Genomic DNA, 14,513 nt, shown 5'->3' on the forward strand with positions numbered 1-14,513 from the left:
TAAAATTGAAAAAAAAAAGTGAATAGTGAGGATGGATTGTAATTCTATCCTCTTTATTGTAGATGAAAATTTAAAATTAAAAAAAAATGAATAGGAAAGATGTAGTGTAATCCTACCATTTTATTTTTTTTATTATAAAATAGTTACATGAATAGTGAAGACAGTGTGCAATCACACCAACTTCAGATTTACTGTAGACATCACAACAGATTGAAAAATAAATTAAAGCGTGTAATATTTTGAAGGGTAAAGTATAGTAATGGTCACTGAATATTTCTGAAGCTTGCATTTAGGTCCCCCAACTTTTAAAACTTGCAATACAGTCCCCCAACATTTATTCCGTTTGCAATATGGTCCCCAACTTAAACCAACGTTAGAAATTAGGGTAAATTATATAAAAGGTTATTAAACTTTTCAGACACTTGAATTTAGGTCCCCCAACTTTTAAAACTTGCAAAACAATCATCAATTTCATTCTAAACCCCAATTTCCAAAGTAATTCAATTTCATTCTAAACCCTAAATTCCAAAATAATTCAATTAAATTCAATTATGTCAGATTTATTATTATTTAATTTCATCTTATTTCATGCGATACGTATTTTTTATATAAATAATAGTATAATTTTATCCGTTGAAGAAATTTTTAATTAAAAAAGTAGTTAGGATATAGAAGAGGTTGAAAATAATTCGAATTTTAAATTTATAAAATGTTATTTTGACGTATAAATAAAAGTGTAAACTACTAGGTTGACAACTTAACTATCTAGCCCTTTTTACTTTTGTCATCGATCTTTTAAATTTATCAATCATACAACATAATTATTTAACTGTTTCAACTAAGCCACTAGTCGTTACCAATTGATACAAATGATGAAGTGGCAGTTAAAAGGAATTGACATTATTATACATTCAGTCTTTATTATTTATATAATCAATTTGGTCCTAAATTAAATAAAATTTAATAAATTAATCATTTAATTAGGATCTGACATGTGTTAGCACATGATCATGACACGTGTCATTGGTGACACATGTCACCACCTAATTATTTATATATGTTATCAATTTGGTCCTAAATTAAATAAAATTTAATAAATTAATCATTTAACCAGGATCTGACATGCGTTAACACATGATCATGATATATGTTATTGGTGACACGTGTCACCACCTAATTAGAAGAAAATTAAGTTACAAAGAAGTAAAATTTGGGTCTTGGGCAAACTCAAACCTGAGTCACGCAAATGAAAGATACAGGGTGGAGCCACTAAGCTAACACCATCGTTTGTGTTAAGAGATATACAATAATACATATACTAATAGTATGACCAATGCCATAAAAAAAAAGAATATAATAGAAAATGGAAATAATGAGATTTGAACTTCGGCAAAAAATTTGAAAGCAATAAATGATGGGAAAATATTATATTTTTTACAATAAAAAATATTATATTTGATAAATTGTTTGATAGATTTAATATATTTTTTAAATATTAGTTGATACAATATTTTAAAAGAATAAATTTAAGATTTATATATTTTTAAACTAAATTTAATAATTATATTTTTCATATTTATAATTCATGATTATATATATAATCTTAAGTTGAGTATTTCTAATATAATTAATAATTTTAATTTCTTATTAAAAATAAAATATTCAAAAAATATAAATGATTCATACATTAATATATGAATATATTTTTTTTATTTATACATCTAAATATAAATATACATTTATATAAATATATTTTTATTCGTATATTGAAATATTTTGATTAAAATATAAACATATTTTAAATACTAGTTTATACAAGAAAAATAAAATATATCAAAAATATAAATGATTCATACATTTAAATATAAATTGAATCATTTATATTTTCTATACATCTATATTTAATAAGAAAATAAAATTATTGGGGGACTGTTTTGCAAGTTTTAAAAGTTGGGGACCTAAATTCAAGTGCCTGAAAAGTTCAATGACCGTTTATATAATTTACCCTAATTTTCTAACAGTGATTTAAGTTGGGGACCATATTGCAAACGGAATAAATGTTGGGGGACTGTATTGCAAGTTTTAAAAGTTGGGGGACCTAAATGCAAGCTTCTGAAATGTTCAGTGACCATTACTATACTTTACCCTATTTTGAAAATAGAAAAATTCAATTATAATATCCGAGTAAATTACCCCAGATTGATTGATTGGAAGGTTTGTAAAGATAGCTGGAACGGTAGTTGCAAATGCAATAAAAAAAATAGAGTAAAGCCAGGCATTCACTTTCTTTTGTGGAGCTTTCTGCGGATACAAAGGCATGCACATCGCCATTGTTAAAAGGCCTTTTCTTTCTTTACCCCAAACACTTATGGAAATTATAAATAAATGGGTGGCATTCCACACTTAAGTAAAAACTAAAATAAGCATTAAACAGCGACGTTAGCAACCAAAGTGGATCGTATGGGAGGGGCATCTTTCAGTTACTCGGTATTGGAAAAGGTGCATGGACTGAAGAAGAAGAAGAAGACACCCTGCTCGAGAAATGCATTGAGAAATATGGAGAAGCAAAATGGTGCCTCCCAGAGCATGTAAAATAATTCAGACTTAAGTTATCTTAAAAGACTTGTTGATTTTGATGAAGATGATGAGCCAGAAAAAGGTAAAATTGCGGGCTTGAATCGTTATCGAAAGAATTGTAGATTAAGGTAAAAGTTATACAGAACTACTGAGACCAACATAATTCCATATAACAACTCAATTCCAAACTCTACCTCTCAAACGAGAGGTAACCTTAATAATTCTTTACGAACCACATATTGATTCTTTCTGACAATTTGACTTATTAAATGAATCAAATGTACCTGCAATCACATCAAGGGAATTATGATCCTCTTAGGTGCAAGCATGGTGAATTTGAGTTATAAAATTGGACTCCTGGACACAAATATCTTACGGGATGGAGCTAAACTTTTCTCGAGATTCTTTAGACAATCCCTGATGTAATCAACCTTTTCTCCATAGAAGTAACAAGCCTTCGCAAGCTTCCTACATTCATCTAGATGATACTTTTGGAAATGATCAGACAAACATACTTTTGATTCCTTTCCAGAACCATTTGTACTTCCAACAGACTAAGATTTGACAATAAGGTTTTTCAAAATGTATTACATTTGAACTTTATCCAGATAATAGTTGAGAAGATCCATATGATTCTCATGTCCCTTTTGGAGGTAAGAGGGAACGAGAGGATTTCAGGCCTCAATTTACGAACTTTTGAGAATCATTCTTCTTCTTATCTCCAACTTTAAGAACAGATTTAGTAGCAATTACATGATTTACTAACTACTATAAAATAGATATTCTAGAGTTGTGAGCAGAGGTCATAGGTTATCGTTTAAGCAATCCATAAACATCTGAAACTTATGATCATCAGATTTAATGTATTTTCTACCATAATGATAAAGTCGATAGAATTCTATGACATACTAATCAACCAATTGATTTACTTGCTTTATACACATGAATTTACGTCTTCTATTTATCGGATATGTGAAAATAAAAAAATAAATTTTAAATATTTATATTCTTCTATATAATTCCATAAATGTATCATCGTATAATTTTGATTATTATTATTTCAACTGAGTTAGGAAGACTAGAGTTGTAACGTTAATTCTGTTGGAAGCGTATAATTTATAACTCTCGAACTATTATTGATACGAAGCAAAATATATTACAACGACGTAACCCAATATTACAACATTACAACACTAACTGAGGCTAGTTTATAAACACAACCTCTCTATTCTAAGCTTTGTTAAGCTTTACTCAATTCTCTCTAATAGTTTTGCTAAGCTATCATTCATTCTTGTTTTTTCACTTGTATTACATCTCATACATTACATATATTTATAAGCTAATTAAACCGACTAATTTAAACTTCAAGAAGCTGCCACTTTCTTCCTTTCTTGCTGTCTTTTTTTACTTTGTTTTGCCTCCTCATTTCTCTTAATAATTAAGCATTTACTTTGCTGCTGCCACATCACCATTTTGCTGCTGCAATTTCTCACATTGTTTTTTATCTCCACAATTTTCTTAACTATTCTAGATGTTGCTTGTTGCTTCCGAGCTTTGCCGACATATTTGGCTTCAACTTTCATAGAAATAAGTTTGATTTCTAACAGATTCGTCAAGAGTTTAATACATGGTATATAATTGCATAGTAGTATTATTTGTTTTCCAACATAAACAACAATCGCAGGTGGTCATTGATTGCCGGTCGATTACCCGGAAGAACAGCAAACGATGTGAAAAACTACTGGACCTCCCACTTGCTGAAGAAAAAGGTGGATCCTTCCTCGAACTAAAAACCTCCTCTAAATCCATCGCAACACAATACCAGAGTCATCAGACCTCGCCCTCAGATCTTATCAAAGATCAGTTTCCCAGTAATCTTGAACGAAAACAAGAAGAACAACACGGCATCAGCAGCAACACCAGCAAGCAACAATATTTTGGCACCAGCTAACACCGGTAACAGCAGTAGTTGTTGTTTCCCTAATGAGTGATGAGATCATGTGGTGGGAAAATCTGATGATGAATGAGAATGAGGTTGATTATCAGCAGCAGGAAGGTTCGATCAATAACATCAATCTAAGTGTGTTGGGGGCCCAACCTATCAATGAAAAATTAGAGGTGGTTGCGGAAGACGATTATGGTAGTTTGGATGAGCTTTATCTTAATGTGGAACTCTGGAATGAGTTCAACCCATGGCCAGAAATAAAACTCTTTATTTTCTTTCTTTGTTTTTCATCTTTAGGTGGTTGTTTGTTGTCTTTGATGTGATGATAACAGGCAAGTGACAGTAAAACTCTGTTAGCGAAATAAAAAAGACAATAAAAATGTTGGAGTTGATATGCTAAGGGTAGATGTTGCATACTTGATTGCGGGATATCACTTTGTATGGTAGATAAGAATGGCATTGCATGCAATGCTATGTGATATATATATATTGCATTCAAGGCCAGTGATTCTTCCAAAATAATAAAACAAGATAATGTAATATTAGTCAAGTGTCAAATAATAATATATTATGAGAATCATATTCTCAAAGATAATCTCACATTGCATAACACACCCTTGGGATTTCTAGATATATCAAAGTTGCTAATAGCTGGTGTTGTGCTTGTCGATTGAGGAGGTTCATTGTTCCGATATAATACCTCCTGAACGGAGGGTACAATCCTTTGATGGAAATTCTTCTTAGATGTTTAAAAAATTTAACAATTTACCCCAAATATTCTATCCTAATTCAGTCCTAAAGGCCTAGACTTTCATTACCCCAAACACCATGCACTTGCCATTGTTATAAAGCCTTTTCTTTCTTTACCCCAAACACTTTCAGAAATTATGAAAATATAGGTGGCATTTGAAGGAAGAGATTAAACAGCACTTTTCTTTCTATATGTACGTTTTCCTTCTGTCGTCTTTGGCACGTTTTCTAACTCGTGATCTCAGTTTGGTTTGTTTTCCTGTTTCCAGTTGATTTGTTTTGTCTTATTTATTTGATTAGGGGAGCGATCGAGCAGGAGTTGGAGGGTCTTAATATTGGAGGAAGTGGAGGATGAAGAGTTCGTAGTTGAGCAATCCAATATTCCGTACGTGACCTCTTTTGATAACTATCTGGTTAGACGATTTCTAACGTCCAATATGATTAATACTCGAGCAATTAAGGTTTTTTTGACGAACATTTGACATCCTATTAAGGGTATCTCAATTGCTAAATTAGGGAAAGATCGATTTTTATTTTGACTTTATCATGAAATCATTAAATTTTTTATCTATTGGAGAAAATATCATTTTAATCATAATCTTTTTATTAAATTTTATATTCTAAAATAATTTTTCTCCGTCCCATCATAAAACAATATAAAAAGAAACCGTCTTTCAACAAATTTGCTTATAAAGCTAATTTTTGCATATTTACTTTATCTATATATATATATATATCATTTCAATTATTTATTCTTTTATCATTAAAGCAAATAGTCAAATATATTATTTTCCAAATTATTTTTTCATAAAACGTGTGGCTACTAACTCAATTACCTGGCTATAGTCGAAATTCTTAAATATTGTAAAGAACAAAGAAATCTTATAATGAAGTCCAAATGTCTCCTCATAAAATTGCGTAGTACATGACCTATGTTCCTAGGTGCTACCCCTAGATTCCATGGTCTCACATTATCGCGTATACAATAGTTTCAACTTTTAATTTAGATGCCCACAGAGATTATTCGATCATGTTTATACTTTTAATTTTACAAACATAATTAAGAGATGGTTGAATAATTTCTTTAATCATTATTTTTTTATTTTAAAAATATTTTAATTGATATGTACCAATCTACCGTCATATTAATCTCGTATGTATAGTTTGATAGTACCGGATAATTTCCACTCGAAAGAAGAAACCAAACGGAGAACAAAAGCAAACAGAGAAAGGGAAATTAAAAAAAAGAAAAAGAAAAGGAAAGCACTTGAATATGTTTGAAACAAAAGAAACACTTTGGAATGAACTATTGACAATCATTAGGGTGGAACAAAAATTAAAAATTCAAAAAAATAATGAACACATTGCACGAATCAACTTAACTACGTGGTTAAAGGAATCGTTGTTGTTTCTAGAGGTCTTAGGTTCGAGCACTGTCAAATGGTTGAGAGTACTTAAAACATATATTACTTTGTAATTACCTTTCGCTTAATAAAAAATCAATTTGAATGGTAAATTTTAAATAATTAGAATTTATTAAATGTTATTAGTGAAAAAGTATTATTTTTTAAACAAAGTCTTGAGTTTAAGTAGTTGTGTTTGTTAGATGTATGTACATTATCAATAATTAAGAAATATTATGAACATATACTGCTTTATAACCATCTAAGATTACTTGAAAAATAAAAATTAAATATTTTTACATTTAAAATTAGTAAATTAATTTATAAATATATTATAAAAAATGTTTTAACTTTTTATTAAATAATATCTAAACGTCATAAAATAAATAAAATTATTCTTTTAAGATAATGTATAAAATCCTAAAATTATTATTACTCAAAATGAAACAAGATTGGTAAGATATTCAAATTTTGATATCATAAATGAAATAAATTAAATTGAAATCATCTTCTTAATAGACTAATATAACATCCGATCTAAATTAATTAATCAATAAAATAAATACCGATAAATGAAAAATATTATATATATAGTTGGTAGGTTAAAGTGCAATTTCATAGAACATATAATAATAATCATAAAAAATGGTTTGGCAATTGGCATCTAAAGGAAACTCTAAGGGTGCGTTTGGTTCACGGAATGTAAGATTACCAGTGGGAATAAAAGATTACCAAGGAATAGGATTACTGGGAATGTTGTATTTTGTGTTTGATTGGTTTAGCAGGAATGTAAGATTACCGTGTTTGGTTAAAGGAATTAAAGATTATTGGAATGTATATTTGACCAAATTGTCCTTATTATATATCTGTATAATATTACAAATTATAAAATATTTATATATTTTCTTTAAAAAATTAAATTCATAATATTTATATAATTTTTTTACAAAATTTAAAATATAAAAAAGGTTTAATGAAAAGGTAAAAAAAATTTAACCCCTAAACTTTATATAAAATTTTAATTATAGATTTTGTTTTGTAAATCTAAAATAATTTAAGGATAAATTTGTAATTTAACCTTCGTATAATTTTTATTATTCAATGACAGAAGAAGGATATTTTTGAAAAAAAATAAAAAATTAAGGGCATTTTAGTCAAAAATGCCAGTAATGTTACAATACCTAAGGGAAGAGAGGTAATGACATTCCCGGTAATATACCCCAAAAAATCTACTATTGATAATAAAACATTACCGGGAATGAGATTCCCGACCAACCAAACATGAGAATCCCACATTCCTTGAACCAAACACCCCCTAAGAATCTTCCTTTAAAGCCAAAGGTGTTATTGAGATATAAAATGTTAAAAATTTCACATCACAGGTTTCTCTTTTTCAACTATAAATTCATCATCTCCCACCTACCTCTTATTTCATTGCACACCCCGAAAAAGAGAAATCAAAGGCAAATAGAGAGAGAGATGGGGGCAGGAAATATTAAACTAAGCGCTAGTTCTCCATTACCTTACCTCTTTGGTAGCCTGGCTTTGGTGTTAATTCTGATAGCAATCGCATTGATTCTTCTGGCTTGTTCCTATATGAAACAATATTCGAATTCATCCTTCGACGATTTTTGGGTAAAGCAAGAAATGGTGATGGACCAAGTTGCCGATTCGGAGCCAAAAGTCGTGGTGATCATGGCCGGAGATGACAAGCCTACCTTCTTGGCTAAGCCAGTCTCTTCCTCAGCTTGCTGCTGCGATCAAGTTTAACAAGCCCAAACATCATATCTTTTTCTTTTCTTCTCCTCCCCCCCCCCCTTCGGTTTTGATTTCTTTTCTTTTCTTTTTGCCTTAGATAGAACAGCGGGAACATGTGCACCAACGAGCATTAACGTTTTTATATCAAATCAAAGTTTTATTTGGCCTTATACAAGAGCGAGCGCCAACATTTTATGTTTTTCCTTGTTAATTTATTAAATAATCATTTTAGTACATAATCTTTTTTTGCTTAGAATAATTTAATCTCCAACATTTTATTAAGTGGTAAAAAATCTCTTTATAGATACAAATAGTTAATTAATAAATGATTAATATTCTAAAATATCCACACACAAAAAGAAGAAAGAAGAAGAAGAATTAACAACATAACTACTATTCTACCAAACATTTGTAATTTTTTTCCTAAAATAAAATAACAAAATTAAAATGTGTTAAAAATATGAATTAAAATGATCATTTTAATATACGTTGAGGAATAAGTTTTACATTATACTTAGTTTATATTTTTAACTTTTGTGTTGACAAAATAGGTTAAAGTTTATATGAAATAAATTACTTAATTAATAAGTTAAGGTTCCATAGTTCAGTCTATGGTGCATGCCCAACATCGAAAACAAAAGTAGGAATAATAAATTTTTATCAATGGCTCTTGGATTAGAAGGAATTTTAATGGATTTACTAAATAAGAAAAAAGGAAATAGTAGAAGGAATGTTAATAACACCACCACAAAATCCCAATTGGGAATATTTTTTTAATGATTTAATTAAATTTTAACCGACAAATAATTGAGTGGATGCGGCGTCAGGAAAAGCAAAAAAAAGGGGGAAATGATTTTAATTTGAAAAGAAAAGAGGGAAAAAGAGAGTGATGATGAGTTAGGCACTGTGAATAGTGGGAGACAATTGTTCATATAATTTGTGTGGTCTTTTTAATGGTTGGTTTTGCAGGTTTATGTTTGGTAATGGATATATGCTTTGAGGATATTCTTTGGTTATCTTATCAATTTTCAAATGTTTAATCCCACCCCTTAGCACAATGTAAGGTCAATAGGTTTCCTAACTTATTCTTCACAATTTTTTTAAATAATTTAGGATGATTATTGGGTATAATGTTTTCATAATTTTTTTAGTCATTAATAACGCGCACACATATTTTATAGACGTGTGTGCTCGAATACAATACCTTAAGGAAGAACAACATTCATTTTAATCACTTAAGCCACATACTAAATTCTTCACAATTATAATTTTTTATATAGATATTAGAAAACTAATTAAACTCAACAAGTCTGATTTTTTACTATTTAATCTAATTTAACCTAAAACCAAAAATTAAAGACAAAAAAGAACCAAATAAATATTAAAATGATACCCTTTTTTTTCCTGAAAAAGGAGTTTAAATAATAAAAATGGGATTAAGCGGAATGATAAACCATACAAGGCTTGGACTTCTTTTTTGGGTCAGTCCACGTAGTTTGTCAATGCAAAGAAGCCCGGTTAGGTACGCCAGCTCCAAGTGTTCATAACCAAAACAAAAAATGGTATCTCCCATTTATTTTTTTAAGAATAAATGTTATATTACATGATAATATATATCATTAATTTCATAAGATAAAACTTATAAATTATGTTAATATGGTATTTTAAATATTAAATTTTTTAGGGCTTGTCTTCTTTTTCTCTTTTTTTCTATAGTCACATTTAGTCTCTTTTCTTCATCATCTTTGTGATCGGCGATTATCGACCATCGGTATTCATTATTTTTCTTTTACTTTAATATAACGTATCTTTATTTTTTCTTGTTTTTTATTCTTAATAATTATGCCTATTTGGAACATATTATTCTACGTTTATGGCACATTTTTCTATGTCTCTATGGTAGTTTTCGATAGTTTGATCATTGTTTTCGTTTATTTTTCAGGGTTGGATTTGACATCATCACAACTGATCTAGATGGTGCTTATTTGTTATCATGATTATCTTCCCTACTTTGGACCCTTAGATTGAATTTGGATATGTGATTTGCGTTCGTAGATAGTATTTTCACATCTCCCGATTCTGACTTGCGGCATGTCGATGATCTTTTAATAGTCTTATTTCTTTTTGTGGTTTATTTTCCGATGCAGTCAAATCTATTCGTACTTATCTCTTGTTCGAGTTTATTTGGTTAGGTTTTTTAACCTTTTCTTTGTATAATCCTTGTGTAATCTTAAGTTGCTAGTTTTATTGTGTTTAGGAAAATATTATTATCATATGTTTAGTTTACAGTTGTGGTTGTAAATCTTCATTGTAATTTGAATATTTTCTATTTTAATAAAATTAGTGGTTTCTATAAAAAAAATTAAAATTTTAAAAATTATTTTTAATTTTGTTATAAAGTAGGTATCATGTCATTAATCACCATTAAAAAGATGAAATATCATATTAAATTAATAAAAAAAATATCTCAATTAACCCCTAAGTTGTAATTAAATATTTATTTTGACATTTTTAAATATTTTTAAGTAATATTTTAAAAAAAAAATCACAATTCATTTTAAAGTTTATAGTTTTATGAATTATTTAATTTACAAAATTATAATATAAAATAATTACTTTTTATTTAATTATAATTATATTTGTAAAATATATATAATATTTGTTTGTTTGTTATCGAAAGAAATCCATATAACACAAGCTTTTAATGTAATATGAATTTTTATTTATGCATCCCCTTGAAATTGGACAACTATAATTTATTTTTAATAATCACAACTAAATTTTGTTAACCAGAACAATAGAATTATAACATACCAAGTATAAGAGAATAACGGGGATAATAATAAAAAAATACTCATATAAAGATAAAAACATTAAACTTAAATATACGAAGAAAAACAAAACCTTATGTTGATAATAATGTTCAACATTAAAAGAACCTACTAACCTTCATGAAAATTCATTGTCTCTGTCGAACGAGACGCTTTACAAAGTGATAAAGAAGTTGTGAGCGAATCAAACTATCTGATAGGTTGTTTCGTTACACAATTTTGATTATATCGACAAACAATATTTTACCAAAGAGAAAATCTGACTATACATGACCACCTACAAACCAATTAAAAAATTAATCTCGTGAGCGTCTTTGTATGAGCATCAAAACAACCGCAAATGGATGCGAAAAATGTAAAATTCGCAATACCGAGTTAGTGACTAAATTGTAAAGTTTCAGAATTTGGTGACTAAAGTAGAAGAATGAAATAGTTCAATGATTTATTTTGAAATATTACCTAAAAGATGTTAGTAATTATAAGGTGAATTGAAGGGCAAAAGAGTCATTTGCAAGGAAAATATTTAAATATGATTATATATTTAACACGTGGAAGGGAAGAGGAAACAAAGTGGTTTCCAGAATTCTCTTCATCTTTTTTCTTCCTTCACGCGTAAAAACCAAGAGCCAAAGGTGAGTTTTCTGATTATTGAGTTTTTGGTTATATTTAAGATTGGTTTTTGATTATTAGATGATAACTAAGCTTAAGGAAAGCTTACGTTATCTTAAAATCAAAGTATGATGGAGTTAAGAGGGATTAAAGATTTGAGGTTCTAGGATGAAATCTTGGAATAGAGTTCTTAACTAGAATTGGAAGTTAAATTTGACTTGTCATCAATCTAATTAAGAGATATGAAGTAATAAAATTTGATTTGGAACATGTTAGAAATTGAGTATGATTCTTGAATTACATATGGAGAATAGGATTTTGATGTTAAATACGTGATTAATGAATAAAAATGAGTTTGAATATGAGTATGTAAGTTAAGAATAAGAAAGGAGAGGATGTATGAAGTAATTAAGCTGAAAAGAGTGGATTTTCGGGTATAAATTGGATTTCTGGGCTAGTGTGCATCGGTACACATTCATCATGTACCGATGCATCAAGGGTAAATTTCCAGAAATTGTTCAGTGTGTATCGATGCACAGGAAGTGCATCGATGCACCCCTTAAAAATGGAAACATCGAATGCAATTAATGCTGTAACATCCTCCATGCCGGGTTAGTGATTAAATTGTAAAGTTTCAGCATTTGGTGATTTAAAGTAGAATGATGGAAAAGTTCAATGACTTATTTGAGTTATTTTGTGTATGATTGAATTATAAAGAAGGAGGATTAGAAGGATAAAATGGTCTTTTTTATAGTAATATAATTATTTGGGGTTAGTATTATATTACCACGTGGAAGTATAGGAAATCAAACAAGCTTCCAGAATCATCTTCTTCTTTCTTCTCCTTCATAAGTGAGACCCAAGTTAAGGTAAGATCTCTTGTTAGTGAATTTCTTGATGAATTTATGGTTGATTCATGACCATTAGGCAATAGTTATGCTTAAAGGAAGTTCAAATTATTTTAAAACCTCAAGATGAGAAGTATATGAAGAATTAAAGAAATGAAGTAGAAAAGTGAAATCTTAGATTAGAGTTCATAATAAGAATTGGAAGTGAGATTTGACTTGTCATCAAGTTAATTAAGGGATAGGAAGTGTTAGAATAGGAATTTGAACATGTTGCAAAACTAGTATAATTTTTGCAATTACATAGGAATGACTAGATTTGGAGTTTAAAGAAGTGATTATGGAGTAGAAATGAGTTTAAGTATGTGTATTAAAGTTAGGAATATTAAAGGGAGTAAAAGAGGAAGGTTTGAGCTGAAATAAGGTGATTTTCGAGCTCAAAATGGGATTTTTGGGCTAGGGGAATCGGTACCCATTCAAGGGGAATCGATCCCCCCTCAAACGAATATGAATTTACAGAATGCTAGAGGGGAATCGATACCCCCATAAAAAAAAAGAAGAAGAGAGACTAACTATTAATCCCTTGAATTGTTAGGCTATTAGAGGTTAATTTTAAGACTTAGGCCTCTGATAATCATCTTGAAAATTTTGCTTATGTAGATATTGAGCCTAATCGAGTTCTTGAACCATCGACAAGTAGGATCAATCGAGGGAAAGACAAAGAAATCTAGGTGAGTGCACATGCATAGCATGAATATGTATTTTATTCAGTTATAGACTTGTGATAAGTCTAGATTCAATATTTTGATACATGATCGTATTTCATATTATGATATACGACATGAATCCATACCATATGCATTATGGGACATGAATATACAAGAAGAAGTTATATGAGTTATGTGATAAAGGTATGAAAATAATATGTCTACGTGATATAAATTAGATAAATTGTGAAAGCCCATGTTATGTAAATGAGAACTATATGTATAGTTGGCATGCCAAGGGTAGAGGGTTTATGTGGTCCTTCGGGACATATATGTATTCTTTGGAACATGTGTGAGGTCTGGTGAGACACATACTTGATCCTTGGCATATGTATATGATTCTTAAGGAATGATATGTGGTCCTTCGAGACATATATGTATTCTTTGGAACATGTGTGAAGTCTGGTGAGACACATACTTGATCCTTGGCATATGTATATGATTCTTAAGGAATGATATGTGGTCCTTATGGACATTATTATATGGCACTACGGTGCAATTCTACGCGGCACTCCGGTGTAATTCTACGTGGCACTTAGGTGCAATTATATGAGTTGTGGTGACAGCATAGTGCACAATCTCACAATACTCACATACCTTAGGTTCTCTGTATGGTACCATGGGCTAATGAACTTACTAAGGTGAACTTATGAATGTGAATTTGATAAGTATATGTGTAAGAAACATGGTTCTGGTTATTGCATTGTTTACATACATCTTATCATTGCAACTCATCTTATTTTGGAAATTACTTTATATTTATTGATATTATTATTATATTGCCTCACTAAGTCGATGACTTAGCGTGTGAGTGTTTCACACGTAGGATCTGATAAAGTAGACAATCGAGGTTAAGCAGCTGGACAACATTACTCCTGCAACTATCAGATCAGAAGCAACTTAATCAGTAGGTCATTTTGTTATGAAAATAGATGTTGGCATGTAACTAAAGAGTTAAGTTGTGTATGCTCTGAATATTTTGGTAAACTTATATTACCATATGTATATTATTGTATTTTTCGTAATAT

The sequence above is a fragment of the Hibiscus syriacus genome, unplaced genomic scaffold, assembly GCF_006381635.1.
Source record: "Hibiscus syriacus cultivar Baekdansim isolate YM2019G1 unplaced genomic scaffold, ASM638163v2 tig00111398_pilon, whole genome shotgun sequence".
In the NCBI taxonomy this organism is placed as follows: domain Eukaryota; kingdom Viridiplantae; phylum Streptophyta; class Magnoliopsida; order Malvales; family Malvaceae; genus Hibiscus; species Hibiscus syriacus.